The sequence below is a fragment of the Dendrobates tinctorius genome, unplaced genomic scaffold, assembly GCF_039654945.1.
Source record: "Dendrobates tinctorius isolate UK_male_01 unplaced genomic scaffold, ASM3965494v1 ptg000186l, whole genome shotgun sequence".
Classification (NCBI taxonomy): domain Eukaryota; kingdom Metazoa; phylum Chordata; class Amphibia; order Anura; family Dendrobatidae; genus Dendrobates; species Dendrobates tinctorius.
The window spans coordinates 3739704-3751128 of record NW_027361853.1 but is presented as its reverse complement, the minus strand read 5'-3'; positions in this window follow the sequence as shown (position 1 = coordinate 3751128).

Genomic DNA, 11425 nt, shown 5'->3' with positions numbered 1-11425 from the left:
ACCTTGGCCAGATGTGTGCCTTGCCACAATTCTGTCTGATCTCCTTGGCGAGTTCCTTTGACCTCATGATTCATTTGGTCTGACATGCACTGTGAGCAGTGAGGTCTTTTATAGACACCTGTGCCTTTACAAATAAAGTCCTATCAGTGTAATTAAATACAGCGGGACTCCAGTGAAGGAGCAGAGCCATCTCAAGGAGGATCACAAAGAAATGGACAGCATGCGACTTAAATATGAGTTTCTGAATACTTATGACCATGTGAAAATTCAGTTTTTCTTTTTTAATTTACAAAAATTTGTACATTTGTTTTTTTGTTTTATCAGTCAAGATGGGGTGCAGAGTGTATATTAATTAGAAAAAAAAGGAGATTTTTGTGTACTCACCGTAAAATCTCTCTCCTAGCCTCTAATTGGGGGACACAGGACCATGGGTGTTATGCTGCTGTCCACTAGGAGGCGACACTATGCATAATCTGAAAAAGATTAACCATGGCTCCTCCTCTGCAGTATACACACCTGGACAGCGTTAGCCTTCTCCAGTTTTGTGCAAAAGCATTAGGAGGAATGTAACAGAAATAATATAATCATGCCAGTAATGAGGCCACTATGGACGAGCTCAAAGAACAATATGAGAACTCAACAGTAACAACGGCCCGTAAGGGCAACAGGGTGGGAGCTTTGTCCGCCAATTAGAGGCTAAAAGAAAGATTTTACGGTGAGTACACAAAAATCTCCTTTACTCTGTCTCCTCATTGGGGGACACAGGACCATGGGATGTCCCAAAGCAGCCCCTGGGTGGGAAGCAATGGACGAATATTGTGCAGACAGGCCCCTAAACTTGGGGCACCGCTGCCTGCAGAACCCGTCTACCCAGGCTCGCGTCCACTGAGGACTGGGTATGAACTCTGTAGTGTTTAGTAAACGTGTGTAGGCTAGTCCAAGTGGCCGCCTTACACACTTGTTGTGCCGAAGCCTGGTGCCGAATGGCCCCGGAGGCCCCTCCGCCCGTGTAGAGTGTGCCGTAATACCGGCCGGAAGAGAAATTTTTAAGGCGGTAAGCCTCTTGTATGGTGGATTTGATCTACCTGGCAAGGGTAGCCTTGGAAGCCGGCAGACCCTGGCGGACGCCTTCCGGAAGAAGAAAAAGGGAATCAGACTTCCGGAAGGGCGCAGTCCTAGACACGTATATACACAATGCCCTGACGAGGTCAAGCGTATGCAGAGCCTTCTCCACTCTATGAACCGGGCAAAGGGATGGCAGTGAAATTTCCTCATTGAGGTGGAAGTTGGACACAACCTTCGGAAGGAAGGATGGGACCGTACGGAGAACTACCTTGTCCTGGTGAAAAGCCAGGAAGGGCTGTCTGCAGGATAGTGCTGACAGTTCAGCCACCCTGCGTAGCGAGGTGATTGCCACCAGAAAGACCACCTTGTGGGATAGAAGGCGGAGTGGAACCTCGCTAAGGGGTTCGAAAGGTGGTCCCTGCAACGCTGTCAGGACCAGGCTGAGGTCCCACGTTTCTAGAGGACGTCTGTAGGGGGGAACCAATCTCGAAACCTCCTGAAGAAAGGTCCTTACTTGCGGCTTGTTAGCAATGCGTCTTTGAAAAAGCACTGAGAGAGCTGACACCTGGCTCTTAAGCGAGCCCAGGGACAGCCTGGCCTCCAGACCCGATTGAAGAAAACCAAGTACTTTGGGGAGGGAATAAGGGAGTGGGATCTGGCCACGAGATACGCACCAGGTAAAGAAAGCCTTCCAGGTACGGTAATAAATCTTGGCAGAGGCTGGCTTCTGTGCCCTGATCATGGTGCCAATGACGTCTGGCGAGAACCCTGTCTGATTTAGAACCCAGGTCTCAAGGGCCACGCCGTCAAATTGAGGGCCCCTGAGTTCTGGTGGTAGAATGGGCCTTGTGACAGAAGATCGGGGTGTCGGGGAGACGCCAGGGGGGGTCTGCCGTAAGTTGTACGATGTCGGCGTACCATGTACGTCTGGGCCAGTCTGGCGCGATTAGGATGGTTGGATCTCCCTCTTGTTTGATCTTCCTCACCACTCTGGATATCAGGGGGAGAGGTGGAAAAATGTACAGAAGCTGGAACTGGGTCCAGTCCTGAACCAGGGCATCTGCTCTGAGCGACTGCAGATCGTGTGTTCTGGCCATGAAGTTGGAAACCTTGGCATTGAAATGGGATTCCATTAGGTCCACGTCCAGGGCCCCCAGCGATGGCAGGTCTGTCGAAAAATTTCAGGATGGAGAGACCACTCTCCCGAGTCCATTCCTTATCGACTGAGGAAGTCGGCTTCCCAGTTGTCCACACCCAGAATGTGGACCGCAGAGAGTACCGACAGTGTCTTCCGCCCTGTGGAGGAAGTGAGTCACTTCTCGCATCGCCTGGGTACTGCGGGTCCCGCCTTGGTGGTTCACATATGCCACAGCTGTGGCATTGTCTGACTGTACTCTGATATGAGAGGCTGCCAGTAAGTGACGGAAAGCTCTCAACGCCAGGAGGATGGCACGAATTTCCAGGATATTGGACATGGTAGCTTCCACTGGTAACCACTTGCCCTGTGCCATAGGTGCACTGCGCCCCAACCCGTCAGGCTTGCGTCGGTGGTCAGGACCTTCCATTGACCTGTGAGAAAGGATTTCCCCGTTGTGAGCGAGGTTGGCTTGAGCCACCAGTGCAGGGACCTCCTGGTTGACGACGTTAGCTGGAACTCCCTGTCGAGGGAAAAAGGATTCCTGTCCCAGGACTCGAGAATGGCTAGTTGAAGAGGCCTGAGGTGAAACTGGGCAAATGGGACCGCTTCTATTGCTGCCGCCATCCTGCCGAGGACTCTCAAGGCAAACCGGAGAGATCGGGGGGGGGGGGTGCAGAGGAGGATGCGAGCACAAGACCCCTGGAGGTATCGAATAGCATTCCCAGGAACGTCAGAGACTGACTCGGAGTTGGCGATGACTTTTGTAGGTTGACTAACCAGCCCAGGCGACTCAGTGTCGATTGTGATTGAGACGCTGAGCTTGCAGTCCTTGAAGGTGGAAGTTTTGATAAGGAGATTGTCCAGGTATGGAACGACTACTATGCCTCTGGAGTGTAGAACGTCCATGGTGGCTGCAAAAATCTTGGTAAACACTCTGGGAGCCGTGGCGAGTCCGAACGGGAGAGCCACAAACTGGTAGTGGTCCTGGTCGATTGCGAACCTGAGAAACCTCTGATGGGCGGGTGCAATCGGTATATGCAGGTATGCGTCTTGTATGTCTATGGAGGCGAGATATTCTCCCTTCTCCATGCATGCAATGATGGACCGAAGGGACTCCATGCGGAAGTGACGAACCCGTACATATTTGTTGAGTTGTTTTAGGTCCAGTATGGGCCGTACGTTGCCTCCTTTCTTGGGGACTATGAATAGATTGGAGTAGAACCCTCGGAAGCGCTCGGCCACGGGAACCGGTACTATGACACCTGCATGAAGAAGCGAGGAAACCGCGTGGTGGAAGGCACGAGCCTTGGCTGGCGGTTTTGGGGGAACAGAGAGGAAAAATCGGTTCGGTGGGTTGGAAGTGAACTCTATCTTGTATCTGGAAGACACTAGTTCCCTGACCCACCTGTCTTCTGTAATAGGCAGCCAGACTTGCTGAAAGAGCAAAAGTCGGCCGCCTACGGGTGGGATGTCTTCCGGAGTTCGAGAGTCATGATGAGGAGAAAGTCTGAAGTTTTCCTCCTTTGGGCTTCGACTGGCCTGCTTTTGTCTGCCAGGTCTTGTCCGACCTTTGCGTCGACCGTGAGTTGTCCCTGTGTGGGGAACGGTTACGATTATGTGCTGGACGCGAGACGGACCAGCCCGAAGAATTCTGAAAGGATCGGAATCGGGTTTGGTTACGCTTCTTTGTAAGTGTGTTTAGGTTTCAGTTGAGGGAGAGAAGTACTCTTATCCCCGGTGGCGTTGGATATCGTGTCCAACTTTTCACCGAGAAGTCGCCCACTGAGGTACGGGAGGTGCGTGAGGGACTTCTTTGAGGCTGCGATCGCTTTCCATTCCCGCAGCCAGAGGATACGCCGAATCGTGATGGCGTTTGATGCTATCCCTGCTACACCCCGTGCTGAATCTAGAGCTGCATGAAGCATGTAATCTGCTACAACTGCTATTTGAACCGCTTGGTCCGACAGCTCAGGAGCTGGTGCTTGGAGGCCAGCTTGTAATTTTTTGGCCCAAGCCAGAATGGCCTTGGCAGCCCAAACTGAAGCGAACGCGGGAGCCAGGGAGGTCCCTGCAGCCTCGAAAATTGAATGAGCCATGCATTCTACCTGCTGGTCTGCTGCGTCCCTGAGGGTTGAGCTCTCTCTGGCAGTGAAAGAAAGGTCTGTGCTGCTAGTCTAGAGACGGTGGGGTCCACTTCGGGTGGATCTGTCCATTCTTTGGTGTCCTTCTGCGGGAAGGGGTACCTCGCCTCAAAATACGCTGGGTGGGGATCAGAATGGACTTCTCCTTGTTGACTAGCCAACCTAGGCGGCTGAGAGTGTCCAGGGTTATCTGAAGGCTCCGGAGATAGTCCTGGCGAGACGAACCCTTGATCAAAAGATCGTCCAGATAAGGGATGATGAGGATCCCTCTGGAGCGAAGGATGGCCATGACGGTCGCCATCACCTTCGTGAAAACACGGGGCGCTGAAGCTAGGCCGAAAGGAAGAGCTGTGAACTGAAAGTGGTCTCCCTGAAACGCAAATCGAAGATACTTCTGATGCTGCACACAAATTGGAATGTGCAGATAGGCATCCCGAATGTCCACCGAGCAGAGGAATTCCCCGGGCTCCATGGAAGCAACCACCGACCGAAGAGACTCCATCTTGAAATGAAGAATCTTCACGTGGCGATTGAGCAATTTGAGGTCCAGAATAGGACGAAGAGAGCCGTCTTTCTTCGGGACTACAAAGAGATTGGAGTAGAACCCGGAAAACCGTTCGTCTGAGGGAACGGGAACAATGACTCCGGCGGAAAGAAGGGAGGAAATGGCCTGCAGAAAACCCAGAATCTGGGCCCGCTGTCGCGGAGGCCGAGACCAGAAAAACCGTCTGTTCGGGAGTGAAGCAAATTCGATCTTGTATCCGGATGCGACGAGTTCTCTGACCCAAGCGTCGTCGACAACGGACAGCCAAGCATCCGCGAAAAAGGAAAGTCTGCTTCCCACCCTGGAAGAAATTCCAGGTGGGGTTGACCCGTCACTTAGACGAAAATCTGCCGGAATTGGCTCCTGCAGATCTGGAATATTGTCCTCTAGATCTCCAGCGAGGAGCGGGTTTGTAGGAAGGTTTCCTTTGATCCCGCTCCCTGGTGGCGGCCGGCCGATCCTGTTGAGTGGCTCTCTCCGTGGCAGAGAAGGGACGAAAGGGCCTGAATGGTCGAAAACCCTTTCTGTTGAAAAGACGTTTTGGTCGAGATTGGGGAAGCGAAGTACTTTTACCTCCAGTGGCATCGGAAATTATCTGATCCAGCTTTGCTCCAAAGAGTCTAGAGCCATGGAATGGCAGATTGGTAAGCGACTTTTTTGAAGTAGTGTCCGCATTCCATGACTTTAGCCAGAGGACTCGGCGTACAGCTATGTTGCTGTTAGCCCTTGCTACGCAGCCAGCCGCGTCCAAGGAGGCGGCCAAAAGGTATTTACCCGCATGGTTAATCTGATCTGCCAGATCCGCCAATTCGTCTTGAGGAGCTGACGCCAAGATGCCTCTCCGAAGAATTTTTGCCCAAGCGGAAATGACTTTCGCCACCCAGACGGATGCGAAAATAGGGCAGAGAGAGGCGCCAGATGCCTCAAAGATAGACTTAGCCAGAGATTCAATCTGCCTGTCAGTAGGATCTTTGAGCGATGCCCCGTCTGGCAGAGAGAGCACCGTTTTTGAGGCTATCCGGGAAACTGGAGGATCCACCTCGGGAGCCTTGGACCACTTTGAGAACAGTTCTGCGTCAAAGGAGTACAGAACGTCCAAGTACTTGCGGCCTGAGAAACGTTGCTCAGGGCGCTCCCAGTGTTTGGATAAGGTAGTATCGAAATTGTTGTGATTGGGAAAGGTTCGAGACGGAGGTCTGGCTCGTTTAAGGAGAACCGAGCATTCCTGAGGTGGAGCCTCATCCTGTTTAATTTTTAGTGTTTGGAAGATAGCTGCAATAAGACTATCGACCATGTCCCGCGTTTTAGAAACGCTGTTCCCCTCTGAACTAGCTTCCGATTGAGAATCATCGCCTGACTGAAGGTTGTCATCCGAGGAAGGAGAAGGAGGCCTGGGAGCGGAAGGGCCCTGCGAGCTCGAGGACGAAGTGGACAGAGCCCGCTTCCTAGAAGTCCTTCCCTGTCTGTCTCTCTGAAGGTCGCGGTCAGGTGTGGACGACTCACCCCGAGAGGCGGTCGGGGCAGAGGTGGCTGAGGATAGCTGAGGCAATCGTTCTAAGACCTGGACCAGCGACTGTGATACTTTTGTCAAGTCAGAAACAGACTGTGACATTGTAACGGCCCACTCCGGGGGGAGAGAGGAGGGAAGAGCGCCCTCCGCCCGGGACTCTGTGCGTTCCTGAGATGCTGACATATCTGAAGGACTGCAGAGGGGGCAGAATGGGGACGACCGACCCGATGCCCACTTCTTTTTACAGCGCGCACAGGCGTAATAGGTAGCGGTGGGCCTGAAGCAGAGATCCCCTGAAGGGTTGGGCATAAGTAAACTGCACTGAATGGCCGCAGAAATTAGGGAATAACTGCCGAGGAGAGCTAATCCTTGCCTCAGAGCCGAGCCTACCGAGATTCTGTGCGAGCAGCAGAAGAAATGCCGAAGTGTCCCCCAAACAGCGCAGGAAGGAGTGATTCAGGCATCAGGAAATCCTTGTGCTGGAAGATGGAGGCGGAGCTTAGCGGCTGCGCCGTGACTGGTTAATAGCGACGGAGAGGGCATGGCAGAAGAGGGGGGGCTGGCATCCAAAGAGAAAGAAGCCCTGTGATGGGCTAGAAAAGGCGCGTTGAAAGGAGCGCGCTCAGGAAGGGAGGAGGGAGAGCAGAGGAATTCCCCGCGCTGAGGGGAAAGTGAAAGTGCCTCCCACCCTGACGGCGCCGCAGCCCCATGCCAGACATACCGCGCTAAGGATGGCAATCTGACCCGGTCCTGCCGCTTGCGACGCTGCAGTGAGTGAGTAGATCCCCCCGAGACTCCCTGACTAGAGCAGGGAAAGAGGAGGAACGCAAGCGGCTGTGTGAGCGCGCGGCAGGCAGAAAGGATCTGTGGACCTGAACCCAACAAGGTCCCTTCTTCTCCCATGTCACTGAAGCTTATGCGGGGCCGGAGGGAACGTACAGGCACTTACCTGACGTCCCTGAAGAGGATGACCACAGGGGCCCACGTGGAAACGGCAGGCCGCTGGGAGGGGAAGGAGTCCTCTGTACCCGCATCCTGCAGAAGACGGCTTGGAACACCTACGATCGCAGTCTTCCTCTCAGCCCTGTCCCGAGAAAGGGGTGAGGAGGGGGATTCCGGCAAGGACCAGCCACCTGTCCGCAACCCTTATCACTGGAAGGTGATAGGGAAAAGTCCTGCCTGCGGTACTGAGAGTTGCGATGTGGGTAACACCACACTGCTCGCTCAGCCGCATGATATAGGAAATCAGGGTGATAACTATACCCTGTTTCCCAATGGAAAAAACCTAAAAGACAAAAGAGGGAGAAAATTAAAAAGTTCAAACTAAACCTGAAAGGAAAATTGGATTAAAACTGCGGATCTGGGGAGATCCCAGTCCGCCTCCTACAGACACTAAGCACAAACTGAGGTGCTTGGTGCCTGTCGGTGGGTGTATACTGCCGGGGAGGAGCTAATTTTCTTGTTTTTGCATAGTGTCAGCCTCCTAGCAGCAGCAGCATACACCCATGGTAATCTGTGTCCCCCAATAAGGCGTCTTTTAGCGTGTGACAGCTGCCAAACAAAAAACACCATAAATAGTAAATCAAACCCCACGTTATCACCCCCTTAGTTAGGGAAAAATAATAAAATTAAAAAAATGTATTTATTTCTATTTTCCCATTAGGGTTACGGCTGAGATTAGGGTTAGGGGTGTGTTGGGGTTAGGGTTGGAGTTAGAATTGGGGGTTTTCCACTGTTTGGGCACATCAGGTGCTCTCCAAACGCAACATGGCATCTGATCTCAATTCCAACCAATTCTGCGTTGAAAGTCAAATGGTGCTCCTTCCCTTCCAAACTCTGCCATGCGCCCAAACAGTGTTGTATCCCCACATATGGGGTATCAGCCTACTCAGGACAAATTGCAAAACAACTTTTGGGGTCCAATTTCTCCTGTTGCCCTTAGGAAAATAAAAAATTGGGGGCAAAAATATCATTTTTGTGGAAAAAAATGATTTATTTTCACGCCCGGGCGTTATAAACTTCTGTGAAGCACTTAGGGGGTTCAAAGTGCTCACCACACATCTAGATAAGTTCCTTAGGGGGTCTAGTTTCCAAAATGGCGTCACTTGTGGGGAGTTTCAATAGTTTAGGTACATCAGGGGCTCTCCAAACGCACATGACACCCGCAGAGCATTCCATAACGTCACTACTTCCCTTCCGAGACCCGACGTGTGCCCATACAGTAGTTTTCTCCCACATATGGGGTATCAGCATACTCAGGACAAATTGGACAACAACTTTTGGGGTCCAAATTCTCCTGTTACCCTTGGGAAAATAAAAAAATTGGGGACTAATTGATCATGTTTATGGAAAAAATACGATTTTTTTATTTTCATGCCCGGGCATTATAAACTTCTGTGAAGTCCTTGGGGGTTCAAAGTGCTCACGACACATCTAGATAAGTTCCTTGTGGGGGGGGGTCTAGTTTCCAAAATGGTATCATTTGTGGGGGGTTTCCACTGTTTTGGTACATCAGGGGCTTTCCAAACGCGACATGGTGTCCAATCTCAATTCCAGCCAAAAACGTCAAATGGCGCTGCTTCCCTTCCGAGCTCTGCCATGCGCCCAAATAGTGGTTTACACCTACATATGGGGTATCTGCGTACTCAGGACAAATTGCACAACACCACTTAGGGTCCTGTTACCCTTGGAAAAATAAGAATTGAGGGTGAAAATATCATTTTTGTGGAAAAAATATGATTTTTTAATTGTACGGCTGTACGTTATAAACTTCTGTGAAGCCCTTGGGGGTTCAAAGTTCTCACCACACATCTAGATAAGTTCCTTGGGGGGGTCTAGTTTCCAAAATGGGTTCACTTTTGGGGGGTTTTCACTGTTTAGGTACATCAGGGGCTCTCCAAACGTGACATGGCGTCCGATCTGAATTCCAGCCAATTTTGCATTGAAAAAGTCAAACGGCGCTCCTTCCCTTCTGAGCTCTGCCATGCACCGAAACAGTGGTTCCTCTCCACATATCAGGTATCAGCGTACTCAGGACAAGTTGCACAGTAACTTTTGCAGTACAATTTCTCCTGTTACCCCTGGTAAAATAAAAAAAATACTTGAAGTATTTTTTTTGTGAAAAAAAGTTAAATGTTCATTTTTTTTTTTAAATATTCAAAAAATTCCTGTGAAGTACCTGAAGGGTTAATAAACTTCTTGAATGTGGTTTTGAGCACCTTAAGGGGTGTAGTTTTTAGAATGGTGTCACTTTTGGGTATTTGCTATCATATAGACCCCTCAAAGTGGCTTCAAATGTGATGTGGTCTGTAAAAATAAAATGGTGTTGCAAAAATGAGAAGTCGCTGGTCAACTTTTAACCCTTATAAACTTCCTAACAAAAAAAAAAAAATTTTGGTTCCAAAATTGTGCTGATGTAAAGTAAATATGTAGGAAATGTTACTTATTAAGTTTTTTGTGTGCCGTATCTGTGACTTAAGAGCATAAAAATTCAAAGTTGGAAAATTGCGAAATTTTCAAAGTTTTCGCCAAATTTGTTTTTTTCACAAACACACACAAGTTATTTGAATGAAATTTTACCACTAACATGAAGTACAATATGTCACGAGAAAATGTCAGAATCACCGAGATCCATGTAAGCGTTTCAGAGTTATTACCTCATAAAGGGACAGTGGTCAGAATTGTAAAAATTGGGCCGGGAGTTAACGTGCAAACCACCCTTGGTAGTGAAGGGGTTAAGGGCAAAGACCACTTTGTATTAATGGAACACAATTTTCCAGATGCAAATGCTAATAGAACAATCACCAGGCCCCAGTGGCCCCTTACTAACCCTTCTCCTCAGAAGCAGATATAAAAACGCCATACAACAGGCTGCTTATCATATAGGCGAAATCACCTAAAAGAAAGTAACCATTGCCAAGGATGAGTTTAGGGGCAGTCACGCATGCCATCCCATTCATAGGCTACGGGACCGACAGACAGCTTAGTACAATGCTCTGATATCTCCAGCCAAGCAACAGCAAGCAAATGGAGCGGTGCTTCACGGTGGGGCCAATCATTTATATACACCTTCCCACCTGCTTGGTTTCAATCTAGCTCCACCCTGATCTGGCTCTATGAAGCCAGAGCTGTCAATTAAAGAGGGGGAGGAGATAGAGGGAAAGCAAGCAGGTGGGATGGCGTATATAAAATGATTGGCTCCACCATGAAGCACTGAGTGAACATTCTGTGCTTATAATATCTTAGATATGGGAATATCCCTTTAAAAAGGCCTTTGTCCCATCATGTAGTACCTGTAATAATATTATTATTATTATTATAATAGCAAATACCTCCAATTATAAATGTAGTATAGTTATTCTGATTTGCTAAGTCGATTACCCCATGTGCAGGGCATTGCAGTAGCTTAGGTATACATGGTTAAGACCACTCCATGACAGTTAGTTGTTAAGTGTTCATAACTATAAACACCTAAGCTATTGCAATGTCCTGCACAAGAGTAAAGCAGCAGTGTATCAGAAGAACTATACTACATTTCTAATTGGAGAAATTTGCTATTACCATACCAGCTACATCTTGGGATAGAATCTTGGAGATCAGAATACCCCTTTAACTGCTGACGCTAGAACACTCTCTCTACTCTGCTACTCACTGCCTTTGTTGACACGGCGCACGGTGACTACACATCTACAGCACATGATTACTGCTGCCAGCACTGGGCTCAGCGGTCATGAAGATGTAGACAGCACAAGACTGCTGAGCACAGCGATTGGCTGCAGTGGTTATATGCTGCAGTCATGACTTCACATCTGAAGAAATGTTTAAGGCTAAAGACCGCACTGGAGAAGGGGGGGTTGTTTGGGGGGGGGGGGGGGGGGGGGGGGGGGGAGAAAAAAAAAAGTGGATAACCTTTCTGATGAATGCAATGTCCAAGAGAAGAAAATATGGTACCCAGTAGTGTTTTGAGCATTACTTCTGCGTAGAAAAACTTGCTTGTTACAATCAAACAATAAAAAAGATAAATAAAA